General features: G+C 39.2%; 1 long non-coding RNA gene across 1 annotated transcript; it reads right to left on the bottom strand.

Annotated features, from left to right (window-relative positions):
• Positions 1-638: 638 nt before the first annotated feature.
• Positions 639-21,916, bottom strand: LOC121817749 (uncharacterized). Its single transcript, XR_006057789.2, has 4 exons — positions 21,721-21,916; positions 6,807-6,897; positions 1,307-5,353; positions 639-791 (listed from the first exon to the last, which is right to left on the bottom strand). It is a non-coding gene; the product is annotated as an uncharacterized LOC121817749 (long non-coding RNA).
• Positions 21,917-25,328: the final 3,412 nt, after the last annotated feature.

Genomic DNA, 25,328 nt, shown 5'->3' with positions numbered 1-25,328 from the left:
ATTGTGGTTGAAAATAGTCAGTCTCTTGGTAAAACTTAGAGCAAGAGTTTGTTTTTTTTAATCGTCTGTGAGACTAGTGGAGATGCTAGAAGCAGCAGTGTAGGCTCTCCGACAAATTCTTCAAAATGAATCCCAATTAAAGGCATGAAATTGAGTGATGATGGCACTATGTAATACAAATATCTAAAATGGGCTATAGGCTTATGGAGGGAGAAAATTTCTTTCAGTTTGGAAATATATTAAGAGTGGTAAATCTTATACGCTTCGAACTTTTAGTATACTCTGCATGCGGGCTTAGTTGTGTCCGACTCTTTGGGACCCCATGGACAGTATCCCAGCAGGTTCCCCTGTCCATGGAATTTTCCAGGCAAGAATACTCGAGAGGGTTGCCTTTTCCTACTCCAGGGGATCGTCCCAACCCAGGGATCAAACCCACGTTTCTTTCGTCCCCTGCGTTGGTAGGCGGATTCTTTACCACTGAGCCATCTGGGAAGCTCCGGGCTTTAGTATATGGCGGGCTCTAGTCGAAGCCCTTCAGAGGCATTCATTCATTCAACCTTCTCAACAAATCTATGAAGTAGTTTATTAGTTAAAACAGTGTATGGCTGCCTTAACAAAAACAAAAATAAGAGTGATTTAAACCAATAATTTTATTTTCTCTTTTATGAAGAAATCTAAACTGGATGGAAGGTGTTCAGAGTTCTGCTCCATGAGTTCATCCAAAGACCTGAGTTCTTGTCTTCCTGTGGCACCGCCATTCCCTTCATCTGTGCTATCCATTTTATATGGCACTTAAAAGTAAAAGAAAAAAATGCTCAGAAAAATAGCATATTCAAAAATTTAAAAAACAGGTGAGTTAACTTTAATAATATATTTAAGTTTCATCATTTCAAGCATGAACTGCTTCTCAATGAAGATGTTAGATTTCATTTGAAATACTTAGTCTGTATTTAGATTTCATGCAATTTTCAATTAAAAAATAAATGAACATATATAAATTGTTTCAAAGATACTTAAAACTTTCCAATAACTAAATTGAGTATGAGTTTTTATATTTAAATTAACTATAAGGAAGTAAAATTTGAAATTTATCTCTTCAACTACACCAGCTACATTTCAAGTACTCAAAAGCCACACGTGGCCACTCACCACTGAACTGGCAGCACAAGTCAAGATTGCTTCTTTTACCTACTTTTTATCCACAAAGCTAGCTTATTAGCCTTGTGCCTGAATTCTGGACCAAGGAATGGGGGGGAAGAAGATGAAAGAAATTAGGCTACTGTTTAAAGTGTGAGTTAGAACTTACGTATATCCCATTGGCCAGATCTTAGTTCCACGGTCAGAGACAGCCACCCTGGTCATACAGAACTGCTGGGAGGCTAGGTGAGAAACCATAGTCACCCTCTAAACAAACTTCTTCTTTGGTGACACTTTGTGCATAGGGTAAGGAGGAGGAGAACGGGGGAAGGAAGGTTTTCCATTTCTAAAACAAAGAAGAGAAGAGGGATACTAGGGAAAATTAACAGGCTATGCCATGCACAGATACTAGTGTAGAACTTTCTTTAGATAAGTAATGGGAAACACAAAATGATCACACGCCTTGCGCACATTTATAGTTTTTAACGAGTAGAGTTGGAAAAAAAAATGATATCTGGACCATGATAGAAGGATGTTTGTAATTTCAATATATTGTTAAAAAAATAACGTGTGGGTCATTGCCATTTAATGTTTTATTATTTTTTTTAACGTTGCCTGTGTTGATATTCTATCCCTTACACGGCATAAACTTTGAAGACAGAAAAAAATATTTGAGTGTTTTTTTCTGTCTTCAGAAAATCATTTAATTATTTTCATATCTATATGATGCTTAGTCATACTACAAAGTCCAAAGAAGAATTGTCACTGCTTTCACTGGAAATACTTATTAGCCTTTCTTTCCATATAATGTCTGATTATCTGGGTTCAAATAGAAAGATACGTTTGAAGACAGAGTAAATAATTAAGACTGTGGAATAGAAAGATACAAATAACACCCAGGAGACATATTGATGTGTGTTTACTTTGTAAGGTTTGACTTCATTTGTTTTCATTAGTCACTGATTTCTTCTGGGAGAATTTGTTTTTGTCTTTGAGAAACGATTTTAACAATACCATGAAGCACAATGTTCTGAATATACAAAGGACGGAGAGAACAGCTCTTGCTTTCTGGAACAATCTGGTCCTTACAATTATGTGATTCTTTCATCTTACATTTCACTTTAGTTTTCCGATCCGCACTTGCAAACCTACTGTTTACACACTGTAAGGAGAAAAGATTATAATCATTCAATATACTTGAACCAATATTTTTCTTTGTACTTTTTGTGTCTAGACTATAGGACATCTTTCTTTTATCAGCTTGCTTTCTGCTGTAAAGCAGAAAAAGAGCTTTTTTTGTTTTGCTTTGTTTTTTGTAGCAAAGCAAAACAAATGCCATTCCCATTATTCAGATATATAATTCTAACAAAATACCAACAGTATAGAAACTATTTTCCAGAAAACTTAAGGAGTTTGCCCCCTACAAAGTATCACTAACAACTTTCAGAACAGAGATTCAACCCCAGACCAAAACGCAGGTCTTCCCACTTTAATCTCTTCATTTTATTAAATAACACAGCACACCATTTCCCATTTCTTTCCACCGAGTGAATTTTTAAAATCCGGCCTATCGTGTTACCAGTATTTTCTATTGCGTTCAGTTGGTGTGTGTTTTCACTTCAGCATTAAATATGAAGATGTAAAGTAATACTGATGCTTGGCTTTGCAAATTCCTGACTTACCCCCTTCTTCAGGGTGCCTTCCCAACCCAGCGATTAAGGCCGGGTGTCCTGCATTGCAGGCAGACTCGTTGCCATCTGAGCCGCCAGGTCAGCCCCTCACCGGGGGAATGAACGGCCATCTCATGTTGCTACTTCCTATTTGTTAACACATGCACTTTATGTTTCTTTTCTCAGAAGCTCCCGCATTTTCTCACAGCCTACATTTTGAAGCATGATTTTAGAATACGGACTAATAGCAACAAATAATTCCAAGCTGAATTTCACAGAGTTTAGTGTAACCTGGCCTGAACCACATCTGTGACATCTGCGCTAAATGACTGACAGCAGCTTCAGGGAACAAAGGCAAATCTCAGGTGACCCCGGTCACGGAAGCCGGAAACAGCCAAGTGTTAATAGTATCCAGTTTGCTACAAATAGTTGTTACGATGAGTTTTAGATTGGTTTTGGGAAATAGAATTATTTTTTATAAAAAAACATGTTATTTCTGTTAATATATAATGCATTGCATGCAGATTCTTTACCATCTGAGCCACTAGTGAAGTGCAATATATATAATAGATTTGCAATTTTTGCTTTTAAATAACTGATAAATATTTTAAATTTACTAATTTAATTTGGAATATTTCTAGTAGAACCAGATTATTAGATATAACCCACATAAAGCAAATTCGTTGAGGTTTTCACTAATTTTTAGGACTATATGTAAAGAGATCCTGAGACCAAAAAGTTATCAAGTGCTGTGTTTGTAAGCTTCAGTGTAGATACAAAATTGTTCTGAAATACACAGCAGGGTTTCAAATGGTATTGTCTTATTGAAAAGGAGGCAGTAAGTTATTTTTTTTCCTCATGAAGGTGTATTATTCATTTTTTAATGATGGACAGGTATGACAACTACACCTAGTGTTTGCATTTAAACCTCAGATGATCATTACTGAATACAAAGAGGAAAAAAATAACATCTGGGTATCACGAAATAAACCAGTAACACAAATTGGCTCATGAATATTTATTTGTGCATTATTTCTTCTATGGATAAAACAAATGAATAAACTCATAAATATCCCCTGAATTATTTATCTATGCATCATTTTGTAGAAGATGCTTGATACAAAAATTTTTCTCCTTATATAAACGACATTAGAATAGTTTTAAAAAATCCTCTGCCATTATAATCACTGGATACCACTGTACTAATAAAAAGCAAAGACGAAAGACAGAGATTTGCATAACTGAACACTATTTGAAAATGAGATATTAGCTTGATTCTTGTTTACACATTAGAAAGCTTTAAAACTGTCCGAGATAGCCATGATTAACCAGAAAAGAGCAGAGGAAAATACATTTATCTCTCATCTTTCTAGTCTGCAGTAGGAATGAGGATGGAGTTCTATTTATCTATTAACTGTCATTCACTTAGTCTACAGTGTGAACTATATATACAAGCTGAGAGGACTTCAGTCACTTGAGTTAATTAATTATTAAGTGTATTTGTTTTGCTGTTAACTCAATTTTGCATGTCTTCCCCAAATTCCCTTTATTATTTGAAAAGTCCTACTTATTCTTACAGGACTTACTTATTCTTTCTCAACAGCATAAGATGAAATAGTTTTCTGTTTCCTCATTATTGACACAGAATGTTTTCTCAGTATTCTGGGATTTTACCTTAGAGTGTTGATTATCTTGCGATGTAATTATTTGCTTTTATACGTTCTGTTTCATTGACTACATTATATCAGTTTCTTGAAGTAACTACTATTGCGTCTTTCTCACCCTTGTCTATATTGATGTAGTTCGAAACTGAAAACTTAGTAGATGGCTATTTTGTGTTAATGAAGTGAATTAAACAACCTCAGAAAATTCTATCAGCTTAGTCCGAATCACCTAGTGTGAGGACCAAAAATTAAATTTTAACCAAGGAAATAAAGCATCAAGAATACCATCATTATATTTTATATTATTATTGAATAAGAATTTAAGAACACATCATATCTTACCATGAAAGAAGAAATATAAAATGCATGTTTTTAAGTCTTGGAATAAATGCAAAATATAGACATAGAATTGAGGCATCTGTGACACCAAGGTTCCATTTTGGGGAGTCAATTTAAATCATATCTTTGTCCCATTTTCTTCTAAGTTGCCAGCAAGATTTCAAAAGTTCCCTAACTGAATTTATTCTCTGTAATTATATTTCTTTCTTTTTTCTTTTCATTTTTTAAATTATGAAGGTATGATAACACATTTACAGGAGATTTGGAAAATTCAGAACAAAGTAACATTAATTAAATTTTATTCAACGCTTAAAAACCACAGTAAAGTGAGTATTATGTTAGTTCATTGATTTCTTAAAAGGACATTTATTGACTATAATGTGTCTGTAGGGGAGGAAAACATGTTTTTCTTTCCAGAAAACTCTAGGTTCTTGGCTAGACTCGCCTGTAATAAAGACATATTCAGTTCAGTTCAGTTCAGTTCAGTCACTCAGTGGTGTCCGACTCTTTGTGACCCCATGAACCGCACCATGCCAGGCCTCCCTGTCAAAACAATAATAAGTTTAATAACTTGTTTACCTTCTGCATACATAAGATTTAGCCAGGAAAACCTTTGTAACTCCCAAAATGGCCCAAGCTACCACCTTAAATACCATTTTCAGCTAAAGATAAAAGAATATGTTGGAAGTCTGAGGGGAGACCAGTTGTGGGAAGTTGTCAGGAGCAAGAAGACTAAGGCCTTCTCCGCTGATGAGAACTTCTAGAGATGTGTGCATGTGGGCATGCTCAGTCGTGTCTGACTCTCTACAACCCCATGGACCGCAGCCTGCCAGGCTCCTATGTCCATGGACTTTCCCAGGCAAGAATACTGGAGTGGGTATCCATTTCCTACTCCAGGGGATCTGACCCAGGGATCGAACCCAGGCTTCCTGCTTTGGCAGGCAGATCCTTCACCACTGAGCCCCCAGGGAAGCCCCCTGGCTGCATACTTGATGTAATTTACTATAAACCAATACAATTGAAGATGCTTGTTTACAAATGTCATTCAATCATCCAACATATACTTTTTCAATATTATGTAGCATCCCAACAATTTCCCTTTTCTGCTATGCTTAATTCTTCAAAACTGAATTATCTTAAAGACTTCTTTAATCTTAAATGGCCACATAAAGATTAGTTATTTCTTTCTGGAGAAAAATCATGGGGGAAAGACTTTCCCTATTCAGAACAGATGTGAACTATGTTTTAGCATTTACACACTTCTCTGTGTGTCTTTGGATTATTCCCTTTGCCTGGAATACTTTCCTTTTTTCATACCTAGCCAATTTATACTTCAAAGTCAGTTCTAATCTTATTTATGAAGATTCCCTACTTCTTAGAGTACTACTAACAGCTTACTCCTCCCAAGATACCTATGAACCTCTGCTGCTGCTGCTAAGTTGCTTCAGTCGTGTCTGGCTCTGTGTGACCCCATGGACAGCCGCCCACCAGGCTCCCCTGTCCATAGGATTCTCCAGGCAAGAATACTGGAATGGTCTGCCATTTCCTTCTCCAATATGAACCACTACAATTGTGTAATTGGTTGAGCCATGGCAACCAGTAAGTTCAAACCGAGTCGTATCTTTGACTCGACTGTGGCCTTTTCAGTGTTGGCAGTAGTGCTGGCTTCATTCCCTATCTCCGGGCTCCACCATATGCCTAGGACTTAGTACATGTTCAATTAAGACTTTTCAAATGAACAAAAATATTATTTCAGCCTCAGAACTGGATCAGAACTGGATTGCTTCCCTTCAAATAAGCTGTGAGGAGGATCCCTACATCATCCTCTTTTTACTGAATTTTACCTGGCTTTCTCCATCCATCCCAAAACAGATTTTCCATCTGCTCATACTGGTCCCCGTAAAGCAAATGTGAATGAGTCCAGCTGATGAATCCAAATTCTAAATTTGAACCCAAATTCTAACTTTTAAAATTAACACTGAGACTCAAAACTTACTCCACTCTGAGGTTCAGGTTCCACTTAAGTTCATCTCAGCAGGATCCTTGCATCCATGGAAGGCTGAAGGAAATGTAGCTGAGAAAGAAATCTGAAAAAGGGTGAGGAATATGAGTGGAACTCTTTGAGGTAAAGACTGGATGAGCACACTGCTGCTGCTGCTGCTGCTGCTGCTAAGTCACCACCTCAGTCGTGTCCGACTCTGTGCAACCCCAGAGACGGCAGCCCCCCAGGCTCCCCCATCCCTGGGATTCTCCAGGCAAGAACACTGGGGTGGGTTGCCATTTCCTTCTCTAATGCATGAAAGTGAAAGTGAAGTCTCTCAGTCATGTCCGACCCTCAGCAACCCCAGGGACTGCAGCCTTCCAGGCTCCTCTGTCCATGGGATTTTCCAGGCAAGAGTACTGGAGTGGGGTGCCATTGCCTTCTCCCTGGGTGAGCATAACCATGTACAATTCATTTAATTCCATTTTCTAAATCATCAAATAACCTATTTCTTTGTAATCAGGGACAGATGGAGCAGGAGTGAAACTGCAAAATCAGGAGATTGAAGGAAGCCTCACATTTCACGAGAGACATTTGTAAGTTTACATTACACCAGCAACAGTGGTCAGCAAGCAGTGGAGGTGGTCAAAGTGACGAACCATCAGTGGGGTTTTCGTATCACATGACGCACTAGCTGTACTTTTGGAAAATAAATTTTATTTTAAAGAATACACTACTTGACCTAAATGCCTAATAAATTCATAGCTTAGTTTTCTTGTTTTAAAGGTATGAATTTTAACAGACTTTAATAATTGTACAGTACTAACTTACAAGTAAGGAGCTGAAAAACAGTTTAAACTACATGAAGCAGACTTGAAATAGACATTTACAACCCAGCCATAATTATGTCACTCTCTTTAGCTCTCATTTTATTTACTTTGATGCTCTTGCAGGGGAGATTTATTCCCCACCCCACACCCACCATTGTTTTCTGTTCCAGAGATTTCTTAAAAAATTATTTTTCTGCCTTCCACTTGTAGGTGCCCTCTGCAATCTCTCATCCTTTGCAAAGAACAATTTTCATTAGTAGTCATGGACATTTAAACCCTCAGTTCTACTCCTTCAAAATAAGTATTATATTCTCAAATCCAAGGGCACTGTCTTTCAAAACATCATAAGATAGTAAACAAATATGCTTTGTACTGTAAATAAGCCATACCTGGTATAAAGGAGGTACTGGGTGATTGTATTAACCTCTATGAAAGAGCAAACAGCTTTCTTATATAGAGAGTTTAATGATGTTTGGAGATGATAAAACACTGATAGATTTAGCTAATAATAAAAGTTAGGGAAAGCAAAATCCCATAGATTTTATTTTTCAAGTGAATCAGCACTAAATCATGAGAGCTTCAAGTTCTCAACACTTGCTTCACTACCTTCCCATTAACGACTTCCTGTCTTTAGTCCCTTCCCAGCTAGCAGAGGCCCCACAGTTCATTACTGCAGTCTCTCGTCAATATTCTCAACATCTTGCTCTATTGTTTTGTAGCCTCTTTCCCAGCCAGCAAATCTTCCTCAAAATTTTAGCCCAACTCCTCTACCATATTTCTTCCTGCGATGATAAAAGCCATCGAGCCCCAGTACCTGAGTACACTAAGAGCAGCTGCATCTCTCTGGTTTTCAGTTTCTGTTACCGTAAAGATCCCTCCTCTATGGCCAAGCCTCACCTGCATCTTTTTCCATCCTATCTCCCACGGGGACTTCACTCCCTCTTGGTTCCCTTCTCTCTCCTCTGACTTCGACTCCTTCCCCTTTACAGGAAACAAAGCTCCAACAGAAGGTTTGGGGGGTGGGGTCGTGTCCCCACAAATCCCATACGTTGACGTCTCACCCCCCAGTACCTTAGAATGCGACTGCATTTGGAAATAGGGTCTTTAAATAGCTGATTGAGTTAAACGGGGTTATTAGGATGGATCCTAATCCAATATACCTCGTGCTGTCATAGGAAAAAGAAATCAGGTCACGGAAATACACAGAGGAAAGAACAAATAAGACAGAGAAAGACAGCCACCTACAAAGCCAAGAAAACAGAGCAGACTCAGAAGAAACCAGTCTTACTGACATCTTAATCTCAAGACGTCTAGCCTCTAGAATTGGAGAAGGCAATGGCAGCCCACTCCAGTACTCTTTTGCCTGGAAAATCCCACGGAAGGAGGAGCCTGGTAGGCTGCAGTCCATGGGGTCAAGAAGAATCAGGCACAACTGAGCAACTTCACTTTCACTTTTCACTTTCATGCATTAGAGAAGGAAATGGCAACCCACTCCAGTGTTCTTGCCTGGAGAATCCCAGGGACGGGGGAGCCTGGTGGGCTGCCGTAGAGTCAGGCACGACTGGAGTGACTTAGCAGCAGCAGCAGCAGCCTCTAGAACTGAGAGAAAATAAGTTCCTGTTGTTTAAGCTACTCAACCTATGGCAATTTGTTATGGATGCCCTAATGAACTAATACAGATTTCATTCGTCCTTATAGAAAGTCAAAACTTTTCCAACTTCAAAACTTCCTCTATTTGTGAACCCGTATGATTCACTGTTATCATACAGTTTTTTTCTTCCTCTTGAGCATCAGGCTTCCTCACTTGTGGGCCATTTTACCTGTGTTTCCTCCACTTTTAGCAATTATTCAATTAGTTACCATTTGCATTCTACCTCGCAGGTATTGAAACTTTTTTCCTTTCCTGTCTCTAAATTTTAATCCTGATGACCACTTTCTCCTTTCTCAAATGCTTCCTTACCTTGTTTTTTATAATATCATATTATGTTGCTTTTCTCTCCACCGCTTCCTGATGATCACACCATCTTCAGCTCTACTGGGCTCCTGTTTCTCTTTGATATTTGTTTATTTAGAGTTCAAGCCATGACTCTCTTCAATTCTTATTTTACTTACCATGCTCATCATTTCAAAGTTCTAGTTCAAGTTGCCAGGCTTTAAACTCATTGGAAACATAAACTAATATTCTAAGATGACATATTTAAGCCAGGACTCATTTTCTGTCCTTCCTGACCTTTCTCCCATTCCTGTGAATATAGCATTGTATATTCGCTTTCCCAGATGAGAAATGTGTCGGCCCTCACTCCTTCTCCCCAACATCTCCCGTGAAATAGTTAAGTACTTTTGGCTTTACTTCTTCAGGAGTTCTATATTTTTATACTTCTCTTAATTACATCTGTACTATCTTGATTCCCTAACTTCCACTCTTGACAGACACTGCATTTATAGTCATCAGTTTGAAGCATTAATATGACTTTAAAGTTATCTTACCTAAAATCTCTCAGTGGTACAAAGGCCCAAATTACTTAGTATGATATATAAAGTCCTTTCTGGTCCTGTCTATGCCACCAAGTTTAACACTTCTCTTTCCGCAGCCTTCATAGGCTATTTTCAAGGGGAATCTTACCCCCAGGGGGTAAGATGTTTAACACAATTCCATGCTCTCTGATCTGGCCCATTTAAAATGTAATCCGGTTGGCCTGCATCCTTCTCCCTAACCCTTTGCTTAGCTAATTGGTATTCATCCTTCTGGTCATAAATTACACTTGTTCATTTTCCATGACTTCCCGGAGCGTACAAAACTGAATTAGGTTCCCTTCCTATGCAATTCCTTGGCATTTTATGCTAACATATTTCGGTATTTAGACAGGTAAGCAGTCACTGACTGCTCATTGTCTTTCAGTTCACATCCATTTCCGGACTTCTTAAGAGACAATAAATATCTATTAAATGAAATAATATGTCAATGTTTGAGTTTTGCATTAGAGGATATTTCTTAAGCAAGACTGATACAGCTTGTAAAAAAAAAAAAAATTATTTTCAACATCTCCCTACTGTGTTCCACACAGCATGGAGCTTGGCATATTATAAATTTTTAAGGACAATGTGAACTTGATAAAAACAAAGAAACCCTAATAAATATAACTATTTTAAAATTAGCTTTCCTGCTTCTATATTAACAATGATATCTGTTGTTAGGGAATGCCTGACAAAATATTTTGGAAGAAAATTATTGAGATTTAGCAGTGACATTCCTTAAACACGCCACTCTGGTGTCCCATTAATAATACCCCAGACACCACCTTGTGTTCTTGTCCTCTGCTGTGACTTTGTCAGTCTTATATTTGTGTCTCCTAACATGTCACTGTAGATAAAATAAATAGCAACAAGTCTCTCACATGACTTCAAAAATCAATTTTTCTTAAGTAAAGGCATGTTCATAAAACTAGGCTCTTTATGATGGGTAAAGAAAATTGCTAACTTTCAATCTTAACATGAATTCAAAGAGCTACTGTGTGTCAGTGACATCCATGAGAAAATGTTTTACAAAACAATGTGTGTCTTCCAATAAAAGAAAAAGAAATGTATTTACTTAGCTAAAAGCATGTTATAAAAATAAAATACACAGCAAAAATAAATATGATAAGGTGCGGCAGCAATAGAAAGGAGTGAATGAGGACAGAATGATAGTCAGCAGCCAAAACCAGTCAACAAAGAAGCAGCAGGAAATGCTAAGTCTTTGCAAAGCTATTTACATACATGAGCGATTGAAACTACAGAGACTGACGGGTGTTTGCAAAACCTTTGAGATGCAGTCAAGTTTCTCAAACTTTTAAAGTCAAGTTTCTCATTGGTGAGATTGGTTTAGTGATAATTGCTAAAATCTCAGAAAATCACACAAAATTGTGAATATCAAACTAAATAATGGGTGGATGCTCTTAAAAAAAAGAAAAAACCAAGTGCAAGAAACAAACACTGTCTACTATGGGCCAGGATCAAAGGCTTAATTATGGGAGTAAGGGAGAAAAACATCTGCTGCTGCTGCTGCTAAGTCACATCAGTCGTGTCCAACTCTGTGCAACCCCATAGACGGTGGCCCACGAGGCTCCCATCCCTGGGATTCTCTAGGCAAGAGCACTGGAGTGGGTTGCCATTTCCTTCTCCAATGCATGAAAGTGAAAAGTGAAAGTGAAGTTGCTCAGTCATGTCCAACTCTTAGTGACCCCATGGACTGCAGCCTTCCAGACTCCTCTGTCCATGGGATTTTCCAGGCAAGAGTACTGGAGTGGGGTGCCATTGCCTTCTCTGGAAAAACATCTAGATTTTTCTAAAAGTGCTCAGGCACTTTGACTTGGAAAACTGAACTGTAATCAAATAACTTGAAATCAATAGTCACAGTAGAATAGATAGTAGATGGAAACTGTTACATACAGAATAGCTGGACAACAAGATCCTACTATACGGCACAGGGAACTGTATTCAATAGCCTGGGATAAACCGTAATAGAAAAGAAAAGAATGTTATGCATATGTGTAAGTCGCTGAGTCACTTTGCTGTACGGCAGAAATTAACACAGCACTGTAAATTAACTCTATTTTATTTAAAAAATACAAACTATGACAGACAGAAAAGAGCCAGACTTGAAGCAGCATGGGAGCATGGGGAGAGAAAGGCCAGCTCTGCTTGAGAGTTGGGAGGTTTCGGAAGGAAATGTAGTTTTCACTAGATGTGTAAGTTAAATGGTAAAGAAGGGTAGAAGAGCATCTCAAGCAAACGGAACTGTGATGTGAACATAGACGGCTGAAGGCCTCAGTTATGCATATGCACCGCAGCGTGTTGAGTGCATTGACCTCAAGTTGGGGAAGCAAGGATGCAGATCGGAGCTGTCTGCGTTCACCCAGCTCCGAGGCAGTCCTCGCCTGGGTCGTGTGCGTGTGTGTGTGCGTGTGCTGAGTCCCTTCAGTGGTGTCCGACTCCTTGCAGCCCGGTGGACTGTAGGCCTCCAAGCTCCTCTGCCCGTGGGATTCTCCAGGCAAGAACACTGGAGTGGGGTGCCATGCGCTCCTCCAGGGGGTCTTCCCGACACAGGGATTGGACCCACGTCTCTTACGTCTCCTGCACTGGCAGGCGGGTTCTTTACCACCAGCGCCACCTGGGAAGCCCCGGGGCTTGTGAGTCCTGCCTGTGATACAGCTCCTGCCACTCCCTGTGGACAGGAGGATGGGAAAATGTAGGATGCTGGTCCCAGATACCTGTGTTAGTCGCTCAGTCATGTCTGACTCTGCGACCCCATGGACTGTGGCCCGCCAGGCTCCTCTGTCCATGGGATTCTCCAGGCAAGAATACTGGAGTGGATGGCCATTCCCTTCTGCAAGGGATCTTCCTGAGCCAAAGATCAAACCCAGGTCTCTTGCATCGCAGAAAGCTTCTTTACCATCTAAGCCGTCAGGGAAGCCGATCATGTGAGTGCTCAGTTATAGAAACTTGCCTGAAGGGGAAGGAGCCTTTGTATTCTCCCTTGAGCATTGCCAGTTAAACTATTTCAGCTCTCTGCAGGGGTCCAGCCAGTAAATTTCCAATTTTCGAACTTTCACTCCACTCTGACCTTGACTTGCTATCTCCCTACTCTACAGTCAGATGTCCAGTAGGCTGCTCTGTCAAGACCAAGGGCCAATTATTTTCTTACCATGAAGACCAAGAAAAAGGTGACTACAGGTGATTCAACCGCTAACACACACACACGCACACACAACGTGGACAGTCAGAGAGCTGAGTTAAAGCATAACTATTTTACCTCCAAATTACCGCTAATGCTGAAAAGTACAGGTATTTATCTAAAGTGTTTCAGGGTCATGTGTGGGAAAGTTGAATGTTAGGTGGAGTTAGTTTAACCAGCAGCTATTGTGAGATGAACTGTCAGAAAGAAACTTGCTTTTTAAAAAAAAATGTTTGTCTTTATTTAGCCTCTCAAAGATCAGGTCAGCAGGCTTCCTTGGTGGCTCAGAGGCTAAAGAATCCACCTGCGTTGCAGGATCCTTGGATTGGGAAGATCCTCTGGAGAAGGAAACAGCAATCCACTCCAGTATTCTTGCCTGGGAAATCCCATGGACAGAGGAGCCTGCTGGGCTATAGTCCTTGGGGTCATATAGGGTCAGACACAACTGAGCACACATAAGCACCCACACAGTCTCTCAAAATTCAGAAGGTCAGCCATTCTAAAGGATATTGTTCTATGTTGAATATAATGAAATCCATGCTTTGTGCTCTGAGACAATGGGAATATGCTTAAATTTGGCTGATGGGGCATGAAATTCAATTACTGTTCATTCAAGTATTGTTTGAACTATTCCTTTGTTCTTTTATAAAATTTACCATATGGAAAGGAAGTACAATGTCTTCCAGTTGAAAGATATAATTGGCATTAATATACTATAATTAAATTGGCTTTATTTTCCATTAATTTTTTGAAGACTTGTATCCAGAAAGACAGTGAGAGAGAGAGAATAGTAAAAAAAAAAAAAAAAAAAGGCAGAATAAACTTGAATAACTCAACTAGATGGCTTATAATCAACTTGATGCTGAGCAGTACCTTATTGGACTTCCCGGCATGTCTTGCATTTCTTGCAGGCAAGACTCCGGCCTCCATGACTTTTCCTGAGTTCCAAGGGGCAGATCAGTTGCTAATCAAGGAAGCTCGAGTGATGAAACTACCTGGGGCAAGATTAAAAAGGCCAGGGAGACTCATTAAGATTAGGAGAGCCACCACTCTATGTCGTGTGTTCAGCTGCCAAGTCATGTCCAACTCTTTGGGACCCTACGGACTGCATCACACCAGGCTTCCCTGTCCCTCACTGTCTCCCAGAGTTTGCCCAAGTTCATGTCCATTGAATCTGTGATGCCATCCAACCATCTCATCCTCTGTTGCTCCCTTCTCTGCCTCAGTCTTTCCCAGCATCAGGGTCTTTTCCAATGAGTCAGCTGTTCAAATCAGGTGGCCAAAGTGTTGGAGCTTCAACTTCAGCATCAGTCCTTCCAGTGAGTATTCAGGGTTGGTTTCCTTTAAGATGGACTGGTTTGATCTCCTTGCAGTCCAAGAGACTGTCAAGAGTCTTCTCCAACACCTCAGTTCAAAAGCATTAATTCTTCAGCACTCTGCCTTCTTTATGGTCCAGCTCTCACATCCATACATGACTCCTAGAAAGAACGTAGCTTTGACTACACAGATCTTTGTCGGCAAAGTGAGGTCTTTGCTTTATACTACACTGTCTAAGTTTGTCATAGCTTTCCTGTCAAGAATCAATTGTCTTCTAATTCCAGGGCTGCAGTCGCCATTTGCAGTGATCCTAGAGCCGAGCCGCAGAGATCAGTCACCTCTTCCACCTTCTCCCCCTCCTTCTATTTGCTGTGAAGTGATGGGGCTGGATACCATGGAGTTTTTTTTAATGTTGAGTTTTAAGCCAGCTTTTTCACTCTCCTCTTTCACCCTCATCAAGAGGCTTTTTAGGTCCTCTTTGCTTTCTGCCATTTGAGTGGTATCATCTGCATATCTGAGGTTGTTGATATTTCTCCCAGCAATCTTGATTCCAGATTGTAACTCATCCAGCCTGGCATTTTGCATGACTCTACACATTCTAATCTTGTCAGCAATCTCTTCCTTTTGGAACTTTGCAGCAGAAAGAATGCAAAGTTGCTGTTAGTGCCTTGATCCTTATCACATAGCCTTGCCTGACTATATAGCCTCTCCTTACTCACCAGGGAGAGGGGCGCAGTTCTTGGGGCACTAGGCCACTGTGTTCTCTCTTTGCCTGGAAAGTAATGAAGCCATTCTTTCCTTCCCCTCTGTAACTGTTTCTGTATTTCTGTTTAGCACAGAGGCACAGAAAGCCAAGATGTTAGCAAAGAACTCAGCAAGTTTTTCAACTTAATTTTTTGTAGCAATCATCTACAGTATAAATAAGTTAGCAATACATTTCATCATGAGGTCATCTCATTTAATTACTCTACCAAAGGTAGAGCATCTCTTCTGAAATTTCTGTGTCAAATGATACATCATATTCTCTTAAACTAGAATCTGCCTTCGTATTAGTTTCTCTGGGATCCGAATAACTTCATCCTGCTTGCAAAAGTGAAAACACTGGATCAATCTTCCCTTTGAAACCTCCAATTTCCACATGATGGATTACAGTTATTTTGGAGACTAGCAACAATTTTCTTATCAGCCAAGAAAAATATAGAATGTGTTATTGGTTTCATGAAAGGACTGCGGCATGATTTTTATAAACCTGCAATTTCAACATCTATTAAAAATGCTGGGGCTTAATTTAGACTTCTCCTGTCTTAGAATACAAATCATGAATCTTACAGAATTGTATTTACAAGCAGCCATTATTCACTAGAAGGTCTGTTGCTAATGCTGAAGCTCCAATACTTTGGCCATGTGATGTAAAGAGATGACTCACTGGAAAAATCCCTGATTCTGGGAAAGATTGAGGGTAGGAGGAGAAGGGGGTGACAGAGAATGAGATGGTTGGATATTGTCACTGACTCAGTGAACTCGAGTTTCAGCAATCCATGGGAGATAGTGAAGGACGGGAGACAGGCATGCTACAGTCTGTGAGGTCACAAAGAGTCCAGAACATAGTGACTGAACAGCAAATTGTTTTACTTAGAAACTTCACAGATATCAAGCTCAATGTTTGCATATGAACAGTAGAACCTTCCTTATAGCCTTATCAGGGAGTAGGCGTGGTCAATAGCAATTAATTTCAGTTTGTTTTTTATGCTTAAAAAATAGTCAGGGTAAAAGACTGTTTTGAAGGAAAGCATAAATATTAGATAACTAAAACAAGAAAAATAAATAGCACATATGTTTTAATATCGATTATCTAAATTCACCTAGCTTTAAGTATGTTACAGTATCAGACTTTTAGTTAAAACACAAAGTCAGTATAAAGCAAAGACCTCAGACTAGCCACTTACATGTGATTTAAATAATTAAGAATTGTTAATTCTTAATAATAATTAAGAATTGTTTCACACCCCAAAAAAGGTAATTGAAAGACTGCTGCTGCTGCTAAGTCGCTTCAGTTGTGTCCAACTCTGTGTGACCCCAGAGACGGCAGCCCACCAGGCTCCCCTGTCCCTGGGATTCTCCAGGCAAAATCACTGGAGTGGGTTGCCATTTCCTTCTCCAATGCATGAAAGTGAAAAGTCAAAGTGAAATCGCTCAGTCGTGTCTGACTCTATCCTGTGGACTGCTAAAACATTCTAATTCCAAATTGTGTCAAGTGTCAAATCCAATGCAAAAATAGCACCAAGCTATAATCCCGAACTTTCCTTATGTCAGTTCCCTTTTTTTTTTTTTTCTTGCATTCACCCTGTAGAGATGAGAATAAGAATAATAATTTCTACGTTCTCACACCAGTGGTATTAGTCATATGAGTTTTGGTGCAATCCTGAATATTGATACTGCCTCATATTCTCAGACAAGTCAGTGAGAGCTCCCTCTGTAAATTATCCATTCCTCATCATTCTGACCTGTAACTCTCATGTCACTCGGCTGTAATTTCTCAGAGCAGTCAAAACTATCTGAAAGTGTAAAATTCATTCAATTGTTGACTATTTGATTGTCTGAACACCCTCTCTAACGTCCCCATGAGAACGAGGCTCTCAATTTACTCACTTCTGTATCCCTGGTTCCCAAGATGGGATGGTGTATATTGTTGTTTAGTCACTGAGTCATGTCCGACTCTTTCGTGACCCTATGGACTGTAGCTCGCCAGGATTTTCTGTCCTTAGGATTTCCCAGGCAAGAGTACTGGAGTGGGTTGCCATTTCCACCTCCAGGGGATCTCGCCAACCCAGGGACTGAACCCACGCCTCCTGTACTGCAGGCAGACTCTTCACCGCTGAACCACCAGGGAAGCCCAGTGGTATATGCTGTGCTGTGCTTAGTTGCTCAGTCTGTCTGACTCTTTGTGACCCAGAAGGAAATGGCACCCCACTCCAGTACTCTTGCCTGGGAAATCCCATGGACGGAGAAGCCTGGTAGGCTACAGTCCATGGGGTCGCAGAGTTGGATACGACCAAGTGACTTCACTTTGGACTGTTGCCCACCAGGCTCCTCTGTCCATGGGAATTCTCCAGGGAAGATTGGCGTGGGTTGCTGTGCCCTCCTCGCAGTGTTATTTATTAAGTAGCTAATTATGATCTGGAAGAAATCAATTATTGTTTTTTCCTTAAAAACATTTACAGTCCTGAACTTCTTCGTCGGGACTCAAAATGTTTACCTGTGAAATAATACCTTTAATGACAAAATAAAATTCTCCATCTAATGAAAACTGTTGATTCATATTAATTAGGCCGCAGTGACCATGTACCAAGCTCAGAGGTAACTGAGTCAGCCCTGCTCAACAAACCGCTTCCTCACACGTCAGTACCCTTAACCATCAGACTGAATAAGAACACTGATTAACAAAAGTGGAGTCCATCAAAAGAAATTGCTATGTTACTTTTATTAAGAGAAATCATCTAGAAAAGGGTGCTATTTCTAAACATATGAAGCTATCAAGTAAAGATGACTAATGACAATTAACAGCTGGCAACTGAAGAGTTATTTGATCTCAAAGATAAACATAGTACAGGAGCAAGTTTTCCGGAAATCTAATTCCAAGCAGCGACAACCTTTAGAGATCACATTAAAAACAAAAAAAGAAAAGAAAAAATTACTTAAAATTCAGATATGGCTTTAAAACTGTCATAATATGTAAGATTTTTTTCCAGCAACCTGTACCAGACACCTATCTTCTTAAAAGAGCAAAAGGTATTGCTGATTTAGAAATAGAAAACATTGAGAATTATGTATTTTATATGAAAGATTATATGACTAAATTTTTCTTGCTATACCCATTTTATTTTGCAGATGTAAATCATAAATCTGAGGTCAGAGTTTGATCATTCTGTGTTGTTTTCCAAATGCTGGAATTTTGTACAGAAAATGGGAAGTAGATGGCACTCTTGGACTTGCAATCAGATGTGGGAAGCCTGTGCAGGATGGAATTCAAGCAGTTAGCTCGGCAAGGTCCACTTCCCTCACTTTGTTTTTACCAAAACTATTTTTTAAAACCATTTAATAGCTTCTACTACATGCTGCTTCTCCCTCTCACAGTGCATTAAGAGACAAAAGTATCTTTTAACTATTGATAGTCCAACCTGAGCTTTTCCCTTTCTCAGTGCATTAAGAAAATTGCATTGCTGAATTATTCATACAGGAATTTTTTTACAAATATAGCAAAATTATTAATCAAATTACTTAAAATGAAGTGGAGAAATTTATAATGGGTCAAGTGGTACACGTTTTTCAGTTCTGGGGAACATATGTGTTGGCTTGGAGAGATCACATTTACAGAAAAAATATGCTTTAGATGTGATTATCCAGGATTTCCACAATAAGAGAAAGTATTTCTTTATCCACAGTCAATAATCCTCAGTTTGTTCATGGCACTCATTTTTTGATGCAGGCCATATATATTTAATTGCCTCTTTTGATTGAGATAAGTGCATTTTTTATCCCATTTCTTCTCCTTCCATCAAAAATGCTGCCAAACTGTTAGCAGTCATGAGAAATTTCACCTTAATCTCCAAGTCTTTTGGTACCTGCGACCCACACATTCTCTCCTGAAAGGAAATCTAATCATTTTCTTCCTTTCCCCACAGGGACATTCTGTATCCTGCCATATCACACCTCATATCACAGTCGCTTGTAAGCATGTGTTATCCCCTTGCTAGACTCTCGAGACCCACGGTCATGAAGCCGCAGTCTAGAGACCCCAGAACCAAAGCCATCCACCTGTCCTTCTTGGTCATAGGTGAGAGGCCTCCAACCAAAGGCCCAGCAAGGGCCTACTTGGAGAAGTGTAACAATTTGCGCAGCTTCCATCTTCAGCCCCCTTTCCCCCACCCGTGATCACATTCTCCTCTCTCCCCCAGCAGGTGAGCAGCCTTTATCTCACCCTTCCGTGTCACTTGGGCTGGTCCTCACTAGACCAGGTATACATATGTGTGTGTGCTGAGTCGCTCAGTCGTGTTTGACTCTTGTGACCCATAGATTGTAGCCTGCCAGGCTCCTCTGTCCATAGGATTCTCCAGGCAAGAAGACAGGAGTGGGTAGATTTTTCCTTCTTCAGGGGATTTTCCCGACCCAGGAATCAAACCCTGGTCTCCTGCATTGGCAGACGGATTCTTTACAGACTGAACTACATTGCTTCTTGACCAAGGTAAATATAAAATTTTCTGTTTAAAGGCTTGAGAATAGGAAGATTACTACTAAAATACACAGGCCTGAAACTTGCATTAACAAACTGAATGACGTTTAGCAGGATAATTTCACATATGAGAGAAAGAGAAGTTATTGGTCCATTATCATACAGCCTCAATTACCCACTATGTGCATACACAGAGGTCCTCAGGGAGATATATTTCTATGAAATGATGGAAGATAGAAGCGATTGAATTTTGAGTTTAGTTTTCTCTTAACTGAGAAAAAGAACAGAATACAGAGATGAGGGCAGACTTTCTCTCCAAAGAGGAAATCTTCTGATTCTCCCACCGATAATTTGTAGGAAAGAGGCAGGAGAACCCACTTCCGGAGGTCACAGTATGTCTACCTGCTATAAAAACAGCCCGATTGGAGATTTTACTGCTAATATATCCACAGGAACCCTGTTCTGTAGGAGGGGGATCCTTATTCCTCTCTTGGAGGGTGGCTCAAGGGACACTGTGAAAGAAGCAATGATTTATGGTGTGAATTTGGGTAAGTTAGATAACCTCATTAACTTCATAGAGATCAATACCTTCATTAAGATCATTCTGAAGGTGATAATGTTTCCACTCACTCATTCTCTCACTTACTTGATAAAAAACTAATAACTAATTGATTACTAAGTGCTATTTACCATTCTAAGCATTAAGGATATTGTCTTTCAAAAAAATTGGTATTAGTGTACTGACCACTGAGTTACTAATGAATAGTATTCTTTCTGTAAATAGCAGGGATTTATAGGCCCACATTTGTTTCCCTAGAATGCTTACATTTCTTCTAATATACACAAAGCATAAATTCATAATCTTTACTTCATAAACCCAGGACCACCGATTTAGTAGAGGGGTAAATCCAAATTAAATCTTACACATATGAAAGAAAAGGTAAATATTATTTTAGACCTGGCCATTTTTAAAGATATTTGGCTTTCAGTATTTTAGAAGCAACTTAAGATGATAAGAACATATTATTACTCAGTTTGGTTTCTAACTGCTTCCTCAGAGCTGGGAGAAAAGAAGCTCTGCCCTTTATTACATATATATGCTGAACTAAAACATGCCGTATGCTTACTCAGTTCTTGATAGAACCAGAAGCAAGTGATTTACTTTCAAAAGAAGTCTTTCATATATATTTTTTCAATTATGAAAGATTTCAAACATGATAAAAGTACAGAGAACAATGAAGCAATGTACTCACTCAGTTCAGTTCAGTCGCTCAGTCATGCCCGGCTCTTTGCGACCCCATGAATCACAGCACACCAGGCCTCCCTGTCCATCACCAACTCCCGGACTACCCAGATTTTAAAATTGCTTTGCTGTATTTACTTAGGGATTTTATATATACACATTTACTATAAAGTGTGTATATGTGAACAATAATATACTCTATTATATACAGATTTTTGAATATATAAAAACAAAATTTATATAAAGTGTTACAAAAAGGATTAAAAATGTCTATCTCATCATCGACCTGTCCTCTTGTGAGTAAACCATGCACACCCTTCTCTTTATGATTTATAACATATTCACTATCTATAAATAACAAACACAATTCCTCTGTGTATTTCTAAAATTTACACCATAATATGATTTACCTTCCTTTTGTAACCCCAATGTTAGATTTTAAGATTTATCAATTCTGAATGGAACTAATTAAATTTCTCTCTACTGTATAAAAGCACCATAGTAAGGTGTTCCTTGTATATACTGATAAACATTTATTTTTTCATTTGTTTTTGCTTTCCCAAATAAGGCTAGAATGATTATACTAATATGCTCACCTGTACACGTGTTCAGGTCTTTTAAATAGATTTTAATTCTGTAAGTAGAATGGCAGGATTGAAACACAGGCAGAGCTCAGCTTTACTAGAAATTGCCAGTTCCTCCTCTAAAAGTGCAAACATTTATATTCCTACAAGCCCAGTGGGAGAGGCTTTGTTTCACCATGTTCTAGCTGAGACTCGACATTGAGTTCAAGGTGTGCCGATTATGTGAGAACTGCATTTCCCAGCTGACATGTCTTCCGTTTCCCTAGTGAGCCGTAAGATCGGGTGTTTCTCGTCTATTGGCTCTTGGGGCTCCCCTTCAGTGAAAGCCTGTGTTTTTTATTGATTCCATAATCGACTTACTTTCTCTTGCTAGTTTATCTGTACTTTTCTAAGTTTTAAACTTTCACTTTTCACTTTCAGATTTTCAGTGTTCTCTATGCTATGAGCAGGAATCTAAGCTTTTAAACATATATATAGCTGAATGGTAAACATCACTCTTATAAAGCAATCCATCTTTTTGTTGCAGGAAGGGGGACCCCTTCCAGAACCCGAAACTGGGCTCTTGTCTAACACTCAGAAATGAACTGTCCGAGGAGACACATGTACTGACCAAGCAAGAGATTTTATTAGGAAAGGGCACCCGGGTGGAGAGAAGTCGGGGAAGAGAACCCAGGAGATCAGCTCTGCCACATGGCTCGCAGTCTCGGGCTTTATGGTGATGGGATTAGTTTCTGGGTTGTCTTTAGCCAATCATTCTGACTCAGAGTCCTTCCTGGTGGTGCATGCCTTGTTCAGCCAAGATGGATGCCAGAGCGAAGGATTCTGGGAGGTGGTGTCTCCTTTTAACCTTTCCTGAACTCTTCCGGTTGGTGGAGGCTTATTAGTTCCGTGTTCCTCACCCGGACCTCCTGTCGTAAAACAACTCACGCAGATGGTTACTGTGGTGCCGGCCAGGGTGGGCAGCTTCAATCAGCGTGCTTCCCCTAACATTTTCACTTTTCCATTGTTTTTCATACTGCTATCTCTACTGCATCAAAAAATTCCCATATATATTCAGAACTATTTTCTAGCCTTCATCCTTGTTTATGTGGGGCTTCCCTCTGCATTCTTTTCCAAGCTTGTTTATGCTCTAATTTAGGTGCCCAGCCTTTTCATGTGAATTTTTAGGATCTGAATGTTAATTTTCACAACCACAACAACAACAACAACAACAAAACTGGCATTTTTATAGGGATTTGATTTGCCTTATTAACAATATTAGGTCTTTCAATCCATGAACACACAATATCTCTTCATTTATTTAGATCTATTTTAATTTCTTTCAACAAGGGTTTGCAATTTTCAATGTAAAATCTTGTGTTTACTCTGTTAAATTTATTTTCAAGTATTGATATGTGATTCCTTTTAATAGCATTGTAAATTTAATCATTTCCTAAATTTTATTTTTGGATTTCGGATTGCTATTTTATAGAAGTACAATTGATTTTTTAATGTGGATCTCATGTCATGCTGCTTTGCTTAATTCTCTCATTAATTCTAACAGACTTGTGGGGGTAGATTCACCTGTATTTTCTAGATCCAAAATCATGGCATGTCATCTGCAAGTAGAGAAAATCTTTGTTCTTTCCAGTCCGCATGCCTTTGTTTTTCCTTGTACTGACTACACCCTTTCAGTATATTGTTGAGTAGAGGTAGGACAGTGAACATGCTGTCTTATTCCTGATTTGGTGGAAAACATCTGGTCTTTTATGTGTAAGTATGATGTTAGCTATAATTTTTGTGGGTTTTTCTTCATTTATGACACTCATCAGTTTTAAGAAGTTCTCTTCTAAGCCTAGTCTGCTGACTGTTTTTACTATGAAAGGCGCTTGTCTTTCACAAATGCTTTTTTCTGCAGCTTTTGAGATGATCATGTGTTTCTCTTCTTTATTCTAATGATTAAATATGCTGTATCATTTGATAGTTAATTTGAACATCACTCATGGGTCACATTTTTTGTTTTCAATTTTAAAAGGCATACTCCACCCCAATAGGCCAGCCTATACCTGGGGCAAATTACAAGCTTCTTTCTACTTTTCAAGGTTGGTTAAAAGATTTTTTCCTGTTTCGTTTTCACTGAAGAGGGAACATCTCAAGGTCCTAGTCTTGTGGTATTATTGAGGATTTTAAAATCTATTTATAAGACTTAATTAAAAGTCCAAGGCTCCATGTGGAGCCAGAACCTCTGCTCCAAATTTCTAGGCTTTACATCTGGTCTTGTTGTCCCCTCTTCCCATTTTTGGAGTTTTCAAAATCATCAGTTTTAGTCTCTTGACTTGGCATAGAGGGTCTTGTCTATTTCTAGTACTCAAAATTTTTTTCTTTACACCTTATCTGTATATTTTAAGTGTTCTTATATTTTATTCAACATTTTATTATTTATAATGGAAAGGATCCATTTTGGCTCTATCTTATGCTTTGCTGGAGACATTAATACTTATTATTTCACATTCTAGTGAATATCAGCAACAGTAACAAAAAACTGAATCATTGATTCTTTAAATAGCAATATTTATTATTAATAAATAGCAATTAGTTATTCAGTTCCGTCACTCATTCGTGTCTGACTCTTTGCAACCCCATGAACCACAGCACACCAGGCCTCCCTGTCCATCACCAATTCCCAGAGTCCACCCAAACCCATGTCCATCAAGTTGGTGATGCCATCCAACCATTGCATCCTCTGTCATCCCCTTCTCCTGCCTTCAATCTTTCCCAGCATCAGGGTCTTTTCAAATGAGTCAGCTCTCTGCATCAGGTGGCCAAAGTACTGGAGTTTCAGCTTCAACATCAGTCCTTCCAATGAACACCCAGGACTAATCTCCTTTAGGATAGACTGGTTGGATCTCCTTGCAGTCCAAGGGACTCTCAAGAGTCTTCTCAAACACCACAGTTCATAAGCATCAATTCTTCAGTGTTCAGCTTTCTTTATAGTCCAACTCTCACATCCATACATGACTACTGGAAAAACCGTAGCCTCGACTAGACGGACTTTTGTTGGCAAAGTAATGTCTCTGCTTTTGAGTATGCTATCTAGGTTGGTCATAATTTTCCTTCCAAAGAGTAAGTGTCTTTTAATTTCATGGCTGCAGTCACCATCTGCAATGATTTTGGAGCCCAAAAAAATAAAGTCAGCCATTGTTTCTACTGTTTCCCCATCTATTTGCCATGAAGTGATGGGACCAAATGCCATGATCTTCATTTTCTGAATGTTGAGCTTTAAGCCAACGTTTTTACTCTCCTCTTTCACTTTCATCAAGAGGCTCTTGAGTTCTTCTTCACTTTCTGCCATAAGGGTGGTGTCATCTGCATATCTGAGGTTATTGATATTTCTCCTGGCAATCTTGATTCCAGCTTGTGCTTCTTCCAGCCCAGCGTTTCTCATGATGTACTCTGCATAGAAGTTAAATAAGCTGGGTGACAATATACAGCCTTGACGTACTCCTTTTCCTATTTGGAACCAGTCTGTTGTTCCATGTCCAGTTCTAACTGTTGCTTCCTGACCTGCACATAGGTTTCACAAGAGGCAGGTCAGGTGGTCTGTATTCCCATCTCTTTCAGAATTTTCCACAGTTTCTTGT

Source organism: Ovis aries, chromosome 23 (genome assembly GCF_016772045.2).
Source record: "Ovis aries strain OAR_USU_Benz2616 breed Rambouillet chromosome 23, ARS-UI_Ramb_v3.0, whole genome shotgun sequence".
Lineage (NCBI taxonomy): Eukaryota > Metazoa > Chordata > Mammalia > Artiodactyla > Bovidae > Ovis > Ovis aries.
The sequence above is the reverse complement of the archived record's forward strand: the minus strand, read 5'-3'. Positions and strand labels throughout refer to the sequence as shown.